At 47.7% G+C, this 13,373-nt stretch overlaps 9 non-coding genes across 9 annotated transcripts; all 9 read right to left on the reverse strand.

The window, feature by feature from the left end:
• Positions 1 to 116: 116 nt before the first annotated feature.
• LOC142690813 (U2 spliceosomal RNA) lies at positions 117 to 307 on the reverse strand. The gene has a single exon (XR_012859497.1). It is a non-coding gene; the product is annotated as a U2 spliceosomal RNA (small nuclear RNA).
• Positions 308 to 1,599: 1,292 nt separating this feature from the next.
• On the reverse strand, positions 1,600 to 1,790 carry LOC142690814 (U2 spliceosomal RNA). The gene has a single exon (XR_012859498.1). It is a non-coding gene; the product is annotated as a U2 spliceosomal RNA (small nuclear RNA).
• Positions 1,791 to 3,078: 1,288 nt separating this feature from the next.
• On the reverse strand, positions 3,079 to 3,261 carry LOC142691023 (U2 spliceosomal RNA). The gene has a single exon (XR_012859686.1). It is a non-coding gene; the product is annotated as a U2 spliceosomal RNA (small nuclear RNA).
• A 1,288-nt stretch (positions 3,262 to 4,549) lies between these two features.
• LOC142690815 (U2 spliceosomal RNA) lies at positions 4,550 to 4,740 on the reverse strand. The gene has a single exon (XR_012859499.1). It is a non-coding gene; the product is annotated as a U2 spliceosomal RNA (small nuclear RNA).
• Positions 4,741 to 6,008: 1,268 nt separating this feature from the next.
• On the reverse strand, positions 6,009 to 6,199 carry LOC142690816 (U2 spliceosomal RNA). Its single transcript, XR_012859500.1, has one exon. It is a non-coding gene; the product is annotated as a U2 spliceosomal RNA (small nuclear RNA).
• Positions 6,200 to 7,479: 1,280 nt separating this feature from the next.
• On the reverse strand, positions 7,480 to 7,670 carry LOC142690818 (U2 spliceosomal RNA). Its single transcript, XR_012859502.1, has one exon. It is a non-coding gene; the product is annotated as a U2 spliceosomal RNA (small nuclear RNA).
• A 1,280-nt stretch (positions 7,671 to 8,950) lies between these two features.
• LOC142690819 (U2 spliceosomal RNA) lies at positions 8,951 to 9,141 on the reverse strand. Its single transcript, XR_012859503.1, has one exon. It is a non-coding gene; the product is annotated as a U2 spliceosomal RNA (small nuclear RNA).
• A 1,292-nt stretch (positions 9,142 to 10,433) lies between these two features.
• LOC142690821 (U2 spliceosomal RNA) lies at positions 10,434 to 10,624 on the reverse strand. The gene has a single exon (XR_012859504.1). It is a non-coding gene; the product is annotated as a U2 spliceosomal RNA (small nuclear RNA).
• A 1,276-nt stretch (positions 10,625 to 11,900) lies between these two features.
• Positions 11,901 to 12,091, reverse strand: LOC142690822 (U2 spliceosomal RNA). Its single transcript, XR_012859505.1, has one exon. It is a non-coding gene; the product is annotated as a U2 spliceosomal RNA (small nuclear RNA).
• Between the last annotated feature and the right edge of the window lie 1,282 nt (positions 12,092 to 13,373).

The raw sequence follows: 13,373 nt of genomic DNA on the forward strand, positions 1-13,373 counted from the left end.
ATTGTCCAACAGGTGTTGAAATAATGGGATTAAAAGGGGAGATCCCTTCAGAAAGACAGAAACAATAGCAAAGACAAAAAACACTTTTGGAATCTGCTTTTAGTCAACACATAAGGAAAGGGTGCACCGGTCCTGGAAATACTGCAATACCAGGTCAATGCGTGGAGTGGACAGAGCAAGCTCTATTTCCATCTCCCTGTTCTAAAAATCCATTTAATATATGGTCCCCAGATAGGGGACGTATCAGATATTAAACTGATAAGAACAGATACTACACTTGATCTTAGCCAAAAGGCCGAGAAGCGATAACCCGAACGGGCCGCGCGTTGCCCGAGCCTGCCCGATACTGCTGTTCAGCCCTTGCAGCGATTCAGCCTACTTCTAGGCAATTCCATGGGGCCCTGCAGGCTCACACACTCACAGCTACACGGGAGGTGAATAAAGGCCGGAGAGGAAGCCAGACAGGATTTGCTTCTTTTGCTTGCACCACAATGCAGTGCTGAAAGAGGAGGAATCTACATAAAAACGCCTTCCTGGCAACGCCCAAATGCCCTGCTGCCATGCAGATAAACACTGGCAGCGGCAGCAAGTGCATGCCCACAGCCACCCCTTGTTCCTTCACACCTTGTATCAGCTGTAATCCAGTCCAGTCCAGTGCTGCCTGCTGAGCAGCACTGACCAACACTGCCTGGGCCCAGGCTTTTATCTCTGAGGCCCCATTATGATGTCAGAAAGCTGGCTCTGGAATCCTGAGGGCTCCACTATGACACGTGCAAAGTTCCGTCTGAACTTTATATAAGACGGTGAGGCTCAGTCAGTCACTCAGTGTTGCCTGAGAGGGCAACACTGCAACAGCCGGCCGCCAGGCTGTCTTTTTTTTGCACAGCTAGTTGCCTCCAGGAGGCCACAAGAGGGAGACAAGGGACTGCAAAATGGAAAATAGGCATCCACCAACTTTACAGACAACTTCTCCTTGCTCCTACAACCTCCATCCTTGCACAGTTTGTTATTCTTCTAGGTAACATAGTAACAAATCCAAATTGCTGCTCTCTTTGTAGGCAAGCAAGGCTTTGTTGCAACTGCAATTCTTACTTCTTCTTGAAATGTAGGGACGACAGTACATTCCATCACATCCATCTAGTGTACACAGGTAGGTCCATTGTGGCGGGCAGGCGAGCGGGCGGGCTGCTTTATTGGCTGTTTGCTGTTCCCCTACTCCACTCCACTATTTGACTGTTGTGCTGCATCAATCAATCAATCAATCAATCAATCAATCAATCAATCAATCAATCAATCAATCAGTGGCTGGCTCAGGTGCAGCTCTTTAACTTACCTAAAAGGGAGGGCGGAGAGAAGACAAGGAAGGTGAATGAGGTGTTCCAATGTGAAATGCCGGAAACACAGAAACACAGACGACACACAACAAGAGGTGGCAATCTATTCATTAATTGCATTTAATCAATGAGCTCATTATCACTCATGCATTGTCCAACAGGTGTTGAAATAATGGGATTAAAAGGGGAGATCCCTTCAGAAAGACAGAAACAATAGCAAAGACAAAAAACACTTTTGGAATCTGCTTTTAGTCAACACATAAGGAAAGGGTGCACCGGTCCTGGAAATACTGCAATACCAGGTCAATGCGTGGAGTGGACAGAGCAAGCTCTATTTCCATCTCCCTGTTCTAAAAATCCATTTAATATATGGTCCCCAGATAGGGGACGTATCAGATATTAAACTGATAAGAACAGATACTACACTTGATCTTAGCCAAAAGGCCGAGAAGCGATAACCCGAACGGGCCGCGCGTTGCCCGAGCCTGCCCGATACTGCTGTTCAGCCCTTGCAGCGATTCAGCCTACTTCTAGGCAATTCCATGGGGCCCTGCAGGCTCACACACTCACAGCTACACGGGAGGTGAATAAAGGCCGGAGAGGAAGCCAGACAGGATTTGCTTCTTTTGCTTGCACCACAATGCAGTGCTGAAAGAGGAGGAATCTACATAAAAACGCCTTCCTGGCAACGCCCAAATGTCCTGCTGCCATGCAGATAAACACTGGCAGCGGCAGCAAGTGCATGCCCACAGCCACCCCTTGTTCCTTCACACCTTGTATCAGCTGTAATCCAGTCCAGTCCAGTGCTGCCTGCTGAGCAGCACTGACCAACACTGCCTGGGCCCAGGCTTTTATCTCTGAGGCCCCATTATGATGTCAGAAAGCTGGCTCTGGAATCCTGAGGGCTCCACTATGACACGTGCAAAGTTCCGTCTGAACTTTATATAAGACGGTGAGGCTCAGTCAGTCACTCAGTGTTGCCTGAGAGGGCAACACTGCAACAGCCGGCCGCCAGGCTGTCTTTTTTTTGCACAGCTAGTTGCCTCCAGGAGGCCACAAGAGGGAGACAAGGGACTGCAAAATGGAAAATAGGCATCCACCAACTTTACAGACAACTTCTCCTTGCTCCTACAACCTCCATCCTTGCACAGTTTGTTATTCTTCTAGGTAACATAGTAACAAATCCAAATTGCTGCTCTCTTTGTAGGCAAGCAAGGCTTTGTTGCAACTGCAATTCTTACTTCTTCTTGAAATGTAGGGACGACAGTACATTCCATCACATCCATCTAGTGTACACAGGTAGGTCCATTGTGGCGGGCAGGCGAGCGGGCGGGCTGCTTTATTGGCTGTTTGCTGTTCCCCTACTCCACTCCACTATTTGACTGTTGTGCTGCATCAATCAATCAATCAATCAATCAATCAATCAATCAATCAATCAATCAATCAGTGGCTGGCTCAGGTGCAGCTCTTTAACTTACCTAAAAGGGAGGGCGGAGAGAAGACAAGGAAGGTGAATGAGGTGTTCCAATGTGAAATGCCGGAAACACAGAAACACAGACGACACACAACAAGAGGTGGCAATCTATTCATTAATTGCATTTAATCAATGAGCTCATTATCACTCATGCATTGTCCAACAGGTGTTGAAATAATGGGATTAAAAGGGGAGATCCCTTCAGAAAGACAGAAACAATAGCAAAGACAAAAAACACTTTTGGAATCTGCTTTTAGTCAACACATAAGGAAAGGGTGCACCGGTCCTGGAAATACTGCAATACCAGGTCAATGCGTGGAGTGGACAGAGCAAGCTCTATTTCTGTTCTAAAAATCCATTTAATATATGGTCCCCAGATAGGGGACGTATCAGATATTAAACTGATAAGAACAGATACTACACTTGATCTTAGCCAAAAGGCCGAGAAGCGATAACCCGAACGGGCCGCGCGTTGCCCGAGCCTGCCCGATACTGCTGTTCAGCCCTTGCAGCGATTCAGCCTACTTCTAGGCAATTCCATGGGGCCCTGCAGGCTCACACACTCACAGCTACACGGGAGGTGAATAAAGGCCGGAGAGGAAGCCAGACAGGATTTGCTTCTTTTGCTTGCACCACAATGCAGTGCTGAAAGAGGAGGAATCTACATAAAAACGCCTTCCTGGCAACGCCCAAATGCCCTGCTGCCATGCAGATAAACACTGGCAGCGGCAGCAAGTGCATGCCCACAGCCACCCCTTGTTCCTTCACACCTTGTATCAGCTGTAATCCAGTCCAGTCCAGTGCTGCCTGCTGAGCAGCACTGACCAACACTGCCTGGGCCCAGGCTTTTATCTCTGAGGCCCCATTATGATGTCAGAAAGCTGGCTCTGGAATCCTGAGGGCTCCACTATGACACGTGCAAAGTTCCGTCTGAACTTTATATAAGACGGTGAGGCTCAGTCAGTCACTCAGTGTTGCCTGAGAGGGCAACACTGCAACAGCCGGCCGCCAGGCTGTCTTTTTTTTGCACAGCTAGTTGCCTCCAGGAGGCCACAAGAGGGAGACAAGGGACTGCAAAATGGAAAATAGGCATCCACCAACTTTACAGACAACTTCTCCTTGCTCCTACAACCTCCATCCTTGCACAGTTTGTTATTCTTCTAGGTAACATAGTAACAAATCCAAATTGCTGCTCTCTTTGTAGGCAAGCAAGGCTTTGTTGCAACTGCAATTCTTACTTCTTCTTGAAATGTAGGGACGACAGTACATTCCATCACATCCATCTAGTGTACACAGGTAGGTCCATTGTGGCGGGCAGGCGAGCGGGCGGGCTGCTTTATTGGCTGTTTGCTGTTCCCCTACTCCACTCCACTATTTGACTGTTGTGCTGCATCAATCAATCAATCAATCAATCAATCAATCAATCAATCAATCAATCAATCAGTGGCTGGCTCAGGTGCAGCTCTTTAACTTACCTAAAAGGGAGGGCGGAGAGAAGACAAGGAAGGTGAATGAGGTGTTCCAATGTGAAATGCCGGAAACACAGAAACACAGACGACACACAACAAGAGGTGGCAATCTATTCATTAATTGCATTTAATCAATGAGCTCATTATCACTCATGCATTGTCCAACAGGTGTTGAAATAATGGGATTAAAAGGGGAGATCCCTTCAGAAAGACAGAAACAATAGCAAAGACAAAAAACACTTTTGGAATCTGCTTTTAGTCAACACATAAGGAAAGGGTGCACCGGTCCTGGAAATACTGCAATACCAGGTCAATGCGTGGAGTGGACAGAGCAAGCTCTATTTCCATCTCCCTGTTCTAAAAATCCATTTAATATATGGTCCCCAGATAGGGGACGTATCAGATATTAAACTGATAAGAACAGATACTACACTTGATCTTAGCCAAAAGGCCGAGAAGCGATAACCCGAACGGGCCGCGCGTTGCCCGAGCCTGCCCGATACTGCTGTTCAGCCCTTGCAGCGATTCAGCCTACTTCTAGGCAATTCCATGGGGCCCTGCAGGCTCACACACTCACAGCTACACGGGAGGTGAATAAAGGCCGGAGAGGAAGCCAGACAGGATTTGCTTCTTTTGCTTGCACCACAATGCAGTGCTGAAAGAGGAGGAATCTACATAAAAACGCCTTCCTGGCAACGCCCAAATGCCCTGCTGCCATGCAGATAAACACTGGCAGCGGCAGCAAGTGCATGCCCACAGCCACCCCTTGTTCCTTCACACCTTGTATCAGCTGTAATCCAGTCCAGTCCAGTGCTGCCTGCTGAGCAGCACTGACCAACACTGCCTGGGCCCAGGCTTTTATCTCTGAGGCCCCATTATGATGTCAGAAAGCTGGCTCTGGAATCCTGAGGGCTCCACTATGACACGTGCAAAGTTCCGTCTGAACTTTATATAAGACGGTGAGGCTCAGTCAGTCACTCAGTGTTGCCTGAGAGGGCAACACTGCAACAGCCGGCCGCCAGGCTGTCTTTTTTTTGCACAGCTAGTTGCCTCCAGGAGGCCACAAGAGGGAGACAAGGGACTGCAAAATGGAAAATAGGCATCCACCAACTTTACAGACAACTTCTCCTTGCTCCTACAACCTCCATCCTTGCACAGTTTGTTATTCTTCTAGGTAACATAGTAACAAATCCAAATTGCTGCTCTCTTTGTAGGCAAGCAAGGCTTTGTTGCAACTGCAATTCTTACTTCTTCTTGAAATGTAGGGACGACAGTACATTCCATCACATCCATCTAGTGTACACAGGTAGGTCCATTGTGGCGGGCAGGCGAGCGGGCGGGCTGCTTTATTGGCTGTTTGCTGTTCCCCTACTCCACTCCACTATTTGACTGTTGTGCTGCATCAATCAATCAATCAATCAATCAATCAATCAGTGGCTGGCTCAGGTGCAGCTCTTTAACTTACCTAAAAGGGAGGGCGGAGAGAAGACAAGGAAGGTGAATGAGGTGTTCCAATGTGAAATGCCGGAAACACAGAAACACAGACGACACACAACAAGAGGTAGCAATCTATTCATTAATTGCATTTAATCAATGAGCTCATTATCACTCATGCATTGTCCAACAGGTGTTGAAATAATGGGATTAAAAGGGGAGATCCCTTCAGAAAGACAGAAACAATAGCAAAGACAAAAAACACTTTTGGAATCTGCTTTTAGTCAACACATAAGGAAAGGGTGCACCGGTCCTGGAAATACTGCAATACCAGGTCAATGCGTGGAGTGGACAGAGCAAGCTCTATTTCCATCTCCCTGTTCTAAAAATCCATTTAATATATGGTCCCCAGATAGGGGACGTATCAGATATTAAACTGATAAGAACAGATACTACACTTGATCTTAGCCAAAAGGCCGAGAAGCGATAACCCGAACGGGCCGCGCGTTGCCCGAGCCTGCCCGATACTGCTGTTCAGCCCTTGCAGCGATTCAGCCTACTTCTAGGCAATTCCATGGGGCCCTGCAGGCTCACACACTCACAGCTACACGGGAGGTGAATAAAGGCCGGAGAGGAAGCCAGACAGGATTTGCTTCTTTTGCTTGCACCACAATGCAGTGCTGAAAGAGGAGGAATCTACATAAAAACGCCTTCCTGGCAACGCCCAAATGCCCTGCTGCCATGCAGATAAACACTGGCAGCGGCAGCAAGTGCATGCCCACAGCCACCCCTTGTTCCTTCACACCTTGTATCAGCTGTAATCCAGTCCAGTCCAGTGCTGCCTGCTGAGCAGCACTGACCAACACTGCCTGGGCCCAGGCTTTTATCTCTGAGGCCCCATTATGATGTCAGAAAGCTGGCTCTGGAATCCTGAGGGCTCCACTATGACACGTGCAAAGTTCCGTCTGAACTTTATATAAGACGGTGAGGCTCAGTCAGTCACTCAGTGTTGCCTGAGAGGGCAACACTGCAACAGCCGGCCGCCAGGCTGTCTTTTTTTTGCACAGCTAGTTGCCTCCAGGAGGCCACAAGAGGGAGACAAGGGACTGCAAAATGGAAAATAGGCATCCACCAACTTTACAGACAACTTCTCCTTGCTCCTACAACCTCCATCCTTGCACAGTTTGTTATTCTTCTAGGTAACATAGTAACAAATCCAAATTGCTGCTCTCTTTGTAGGCAAGCAAGGCTTTGTTGCAACTGCAATTCTTACTTCTTCTTGAAATGTAGGGACGACAGTACATTCCATCACATCCATCTAGTGTACACAGGTAGGTCCATTGTGGCGGGCAGGCGAGCGGGCGGGCTGCTTTATTGGCTGTTTGCTGTTCCCCTACTCCACTCCACTATTTGACTGTTGTGCTGCATCAATCAATCAATCAATCAATCAATCAATCAATCAATCAATCAGTGGCTGGCTCAGGTGCAGCTCTTTAACTTACCTAAAAGGGAGGGCGGAGAGAAGACAAGGAAGGTGAATGAGGTGTTCCAATGTGAAATGCCGGAAACACAGAAACACAGACGACACACAACAAGAGGTGGCAATCTATTCATTAATTGCATTTAATCAATGAGCTCATTATCACTCATGCATTGTCCAACAGGTGTTGAAATAATGGGATTAAAAGGGGAGATCCCTTCAGAAAGACAGAAACAATAGCAAAGACAAAAAACACTTTTGGAATCTGCTTTTAGTCAACACATAAGGAAAGGGTGCACCGGTCCTGGAAATACTGCAATACCAGGTCAATGCGTGGAGTGGACAGAGCAAGCTCTATTTCCATCTCCCTGTTCTAAAAATCCATTTAATATATGGTCCCCAGATAGGGGACGTATCAGATATTAAACTGATAAGAACAGATACTACACTTGATCTTAGCCAAAAGGCCGAGAAGCGATAACCCGAACGGGCCGCGCGTTGCCCGAGCCTGCCCGATACTGCTGTTCAGCCCTTGCAGCGATTCAGCCTACTTCTAGGCAATTCCATGGGGCCCTGCAGGCTCACACACTCACAGCTACACGGGAGGTGAATAAAGGCCGGAGAGGAAGCCAGACAGGATTTGCTTCTTTTGCTTGCACCACAATGCAGTGCTGAAAGAGGAGGAATCTACATAAAAACGCCTTCCTGGCAACGCCCAAATGTCCTGCTGCCATGCAGATAAACACTGGCAGCGGCAGCAAGTGCATGCCCACAGCCACCCCTTGTTCCTTCACACCTTGTATCAGCTGTAATCCAGTCCAGTCCAGTGCTGCCTGCTGAGCAGCACTGACCAACACTGCCTGGGCCCAGGCTTTTATCTCTGAGGCCCCATTATGATGTCAGAAAGCTGGCTCTGGAATCCTGAGGGCTCCACTATGACACGTGCAAAGTTCCGTCTGAACTTTATATAAGACGGTGAGGCTCAGTCAGTCACTCAGTGTTGCCTGAGAGGGCAACACTGCAACAGCCGGCCGCCAGGCTGTCTTTTTTTTGCACAGCTAGTTGCCTCCAGGAGGCCACAAGAGGGAGACAAGGGACTGCAAAATGGAAAATAGGCATCCACCAACTTTACAGACAACTTCTCCTTGCTCCTACAACCTCCATCCTTGCACAGTTTGTTATTCTTCTAGGTAACATAGTAACAAATCCAAATTGCTGCTCTCTTTGTAGGCAAGCAAGGCTTTGTTGCAACTGCAATTCTTACTTCTTCTTGAAATGTAGGGACGACAGTACATTCCATCACATCCATCTAGTGTACACAGGTAGGTCCATTGTGGCGGGCAGGCGAGCGGGCGGGCTGCTTTATTGGCTGTTTGCTGTTCCCCTACTCCACTCCACTATTTGACTGTTGTGCTGCATCAATCAATCAATCAATCAATCAATCAATCAATCAATCAATCAGTGGCTGGCTCAGGTGCAGCTCTTTAACTTACCTAAAAGGGAGGGCGGAGAGAAGACAAGGAAGGTGAATGAGGTGTTCCAATGTGAAATGCCAGAAACACAGAAACACAGACGACACACAACAAGAGGTGGCAATCTATTCATTAATTGCATTTAATCAATGAGCTCATTATCACTCATGCATTGTCCAACAGGTGTTGAAATAATGGGATTAAAAGGGGAGATCCCTTCAGAAAGACAGAAACAATAGCAAAGACAAAAAACACTTTTGGAATCTGCTTTTAGTCAACACATAAGGAAAGGGTGCACCGGTCCTGGAAATACTGCAATACCAGGTCAATGCGTGGAGTGGACAGAGCAAGCTCTATTTCCATCTCCCTGTTCTAAAAATCCATTTAATATATGGTCCCCAGATAGGGGACGTATCAGATATTAAACTGATAAGAACAGATACTACACTTGATCTTAGCCAAAAGGCCGAGAAGCGATAACCCGAACGGGCCGCGCGTTGCCCGAGCCTGCCCGATATTGCTGTTCAGCCCTTGCAGCGATTCAGCCTACTTCTAGGCAATTCCATGGGGCCCTGCAGGCTCACACACTCACAGCTACACGGGAGGTGAATAAAGGCCGGAGAGGAAGCCAGACAGGATTTGCTTCTTTTGCTTGCACCACAATGCAGTGCTGAAAGAGGAGGAATCTACATAAAAACGCCTTCCTGGCAACGCCCAAATGCCCTGCTGCCATGCAGATAAACACTGGCAGCGGCAGCAAGTGCATGCCCACAGCCACCCCTTGTTCCTTCACACCTTGTATCAGCTGTAATCCAGTCCAGTCCAGTGCTGCCTGCTGAGCAGCACTGACCAACACTGCCTGGGCCCAGGCTTTTATCTCTGAGGCCCCATTATGATGTCAGAAAGCTGGCTCTGGAATCCTGAGGGCTCCACTATGACACGTGCAAAGTTCCGTCTGAACTTTATATAAGACGGTGAGGCTCAGTCAGTCACTCAGTGTTGCCTGAGAGGGCAACACTGCAACAGCCGGCCGCCAGGCTGTCTTTTTTTTGCACAGCTAGTTGCCTCCAGGAGGCCACAAGAGGGAGACAAGGGACTGCAAAATGGAAAATAGGCATCCACCAACTTTACAGACAACTTCTCCTTGCTCCTACAACCTCCATCCTTGCACAGTTTGTTATTCTTCTAGGTAACATAGTAACAAATCCAAATTGCTGCTCTCTTTGTAGGCAAGCAAGGCTTTGTTGCAACTGCAATTCTTACTTCTTCTTGAAATGTAGGGACGACAGTACATTCCATCACATCCATCTAGTGTACACAGGTAGGTCCATTGTGGCGGGCAGGCGAGCGGGCGGGCTGCTTTATTGGCTGTTTGCTGTTCCCCTACTCCACTCCACTATTTGACTGTTGTGCTGCATCAATCAATCAATCAATCAATCAATCAATCAATCAATCAATCAATCAATCAATCAGTGGCTGGCTCAGGTGCAGCTCTTTAACTTACCTAAAAGGGAGGGCGGAGAGAAGACAAGGAAGGTGAATGAGGTGTTCCAATGTGAAATGCCGGAAACACAGAAACACAGACGACACACAACAAGAGGTGGCAATCTATTCATTAATTGCATTTAATCAATGAGCTCATTATCACTCATGCATTGTCCAACAGGTGTTGAAATAATGGGATTAAAAGGGGAGATCCCTTCAGAAAGACAGAAACAATAGCAAAGACAAAAAACACTTTTAGAATCTGCTTTTAGTCAACACATAAGGAAAGGGTGCACCGGTCCTGGAAATACTGCAATACCAGGTCAATGCGTGGAGTGGACAGAGCAAGCTCTATTTCCATCTCCCTGTTCTAAAAATCCATTTAATATATGGTCCCCAGATAGGGGACGTATCAGATATTAAACTGATAAGAACAGATACTACACTTGATCTTAGCCAAAAGGCCGAGAAGCGATAACCCGAACGGGCCGCGCGTTGCCCGAGCCTGCCCGATACTGCTGTTCAGCCCTTGCAGCGATTCAGCCTACTTCTAGGCAATTCCATGGGGCCCTGCAGGCTCACACACTCACAGCTACACGGGAGGTGAATAAAGGCCGGAGAGGAAGCCAGACAGGATTTGCTTCTTTTGCTTGCACCACAATGCAGTGCTGAAAGAGGAGGAATCTACATAAAAACGCCTTCCTGGCAACGCCCAAATGCCCTGCTGCCATGCAGATAAACACTGGCAGCGGCAGCAAGTGCATGCCCACAGCCACCCCTTGTTCCTTCACACCTTGTATCAGCTGTAATCCAGTCCAGTCCAGTGCTGCCTGCTGAGCAGCACTGACCAACACTGCCTGGGCCCAGGCTTTTATCTCTGAGGCCCCATTATGATGTCAGAAAGCTGGCTCTGGAATCCTGAGGGCTCCACTATGACACGTGCAAAGTTCCGTCTGAACTTTATATAAGACGGTGAGGCTCAGTCAGTCACTCAGTGTTGCCTGAGAGGGCAACACTGCAACAGCCGGCCGCCAGGCTGTCTTTTTTTTGCACAGCTAGTTGCCTCCAGGAGGCCACAAGAGGGAGACAAGGGACTGCAAAATGGAAAATAGGCATCCACCAACTTTACAGACAACTTCTCCTTGCTCCTACAACCTCCATCCTTGCACAGTTTGTTATTCTTCTAGGTAACATAGTAACAAATCCAAATTGCTGCTCTCTTTGTAGGCAAGCAAGGCTTTGTTGCAACTGCAATTCTTACTTCTTCTTGAAATGTAGGGACGACAGTACATTCCATCACATCCATCTAGTGTACACAGGTAGGTCCATTGTGGCGGGCAGGCGAGCGGGCGGGCTGCTTTATTGGCTGTTTGCTGTTCCCCTACTCCACTCCACTATTTGACTGTTGTGCTGCATCAATCAATCAATCAATCAATCAATCAATCAATCAATCAGTGGCTGGCTCAGGTGCAGCTCTTTAACTTACCTAAAAGGGAGGGCGGAGAGAAGACAAGGAAGGTGAATGAGGTGTTCCAATGTGAAATGCCGGAAACACAGAAACACAGACGACACACAACAAGAGGTGGCAATCTATTCATTAATTGCATTTAATCAATGAGCTCATTATCACTCATGCATTGTCCAACAGGTGTTGAAATAATGGGATTAAAAGGGGAGATCCCTTCAGAAAGACAGAAACAATAGCAAAGACAAAAAACACTTTTGGAATCTGCTTTTAGTCAACACATAAGGAAAGGGTGCACCGGTCCTGGAAATACTGCAATACCAGGTCAATGCGTGGAGTGGACAGAGCAAGCTCTATTTCCATCTCCCTGTTCTAAAAATCCATTTAATATATGGTCCCCAGATAGGGGACGTATCAGATATTAAACTGATAAGAACAGATACTACACTTGATCTTAGCCAAAAGGCCGAGAAGCGATAACCCGAACGGGCCGCGCGTTGCCCGAGCCTGCCCGATACTGCTGTTCAGCCCTTGCAGCGATTCAGCCTACTTCTACGCAATTCCATGGGGCCCTGCAGGCTCACACACTCACAGCTACACGGGAGGTGAATAAAGGCCGGAGAGGAAGCCAGACAGGATTTGCTTCTTTTGCTTGCACCACAATGCAGTGCTGAAAGAGGAGGAATCTACATAAAAACGCCTTCCTGGCAACGCCCAAATGCCCTGCTGCCATGCAGATAAACACTGGCAGCGGCAGCAAGTGCATGCCCACAGCCACCCCTTGTTCCTTCACACCTTGTATCAGCTGTAATCCAGTCCAGTCCAGTGCTGCCTGCTGAGCAGCACTGACCAACACTGCCTGGGCCCAGGCTTTTATCTCTGAGGCCCCATTATGATGTCAGAAAGCTGGCTCTGGAATCCTGAGGGCTCCACTATGACACGTGCAAAGTTCCGTCTGAACTTTATATAAGACGGTGAGGCTCAGTCAGTCACTCAGTGTTGCCTGAGAGGGCAACACTGCAACAGCCGGCCGCCAGGCTGTCTTTTTTTTGCACAGCTAGTTGCCTCCAGGAGGCCACAAGAGGGAGACAAGGGACTGCAAAATGGAAAATAGGCATCCACCAACTTTACAGACAACTTCTCCTTGCTCCTACAACCTCCATCCTTGCACAGTTTGTTATTCTTCTAGGTAACATAGTAACAAATCCAAATTGCTGCTCTCTTTGTAGGCAAGCAAGGCTTTGTTGCAACTGCAATTCTTACTTCTTCTTGAAATGTAGGGACGACAGTACATTCCATCACATCCATCTAGTGTACACAGGTAGGTCCATTGTGGCGGGCAGGCGAGCGGGCGGGCTGCTTTATTGGCTGTTTGCTGTTCCCCTACTCCACTCCACTATTTGACTGTTGTGCTGCATCAATCAATCAATCAATCAATCAATCAATCAATCAATCAATCAATCAATCAGTGGCTGGCTCAGGTGCAGCTCTTTAACTTACCTAAAAGGGAGGGCGGAGAGAAGACAAGGAAGGTGAATGAGGTGTTCCAATGTGAAATGCCGGAAACACAGAAACACAGACGACACACAACAAGAGGTGGCAATCTATTCATTAATTGCATTTAATCAATGAGCTCATTATCACTCATGCATTGTCCAACAGGTGTTGAAATAATGGGATTAAAAGGGGAGATCCCTTCAGAAAGACAGAAACAATAGCAAAGACAAAAAACACTTTTGGAATCTGCTTTTAGTCAACAC

Source organism: Rhinoderma darwinii (assembly GCF_050947455.1).
Source record: "Rhinoderma darwinii isolate aRhiDar2 chromosome 5 unlocalized genomic scaffold, aRhiDar2.hap1 SUPER_5_unloc_35, whole genome shotgun sequence".
In the NCBI taxonomy this organism is placed as follows: domain Eukaryota; kingdom Metazoa; phylum Chordata; class Amphibia; order Anura; family Rhinodermatidae; genus Rhinoderma; species Rhinoderma darwinii.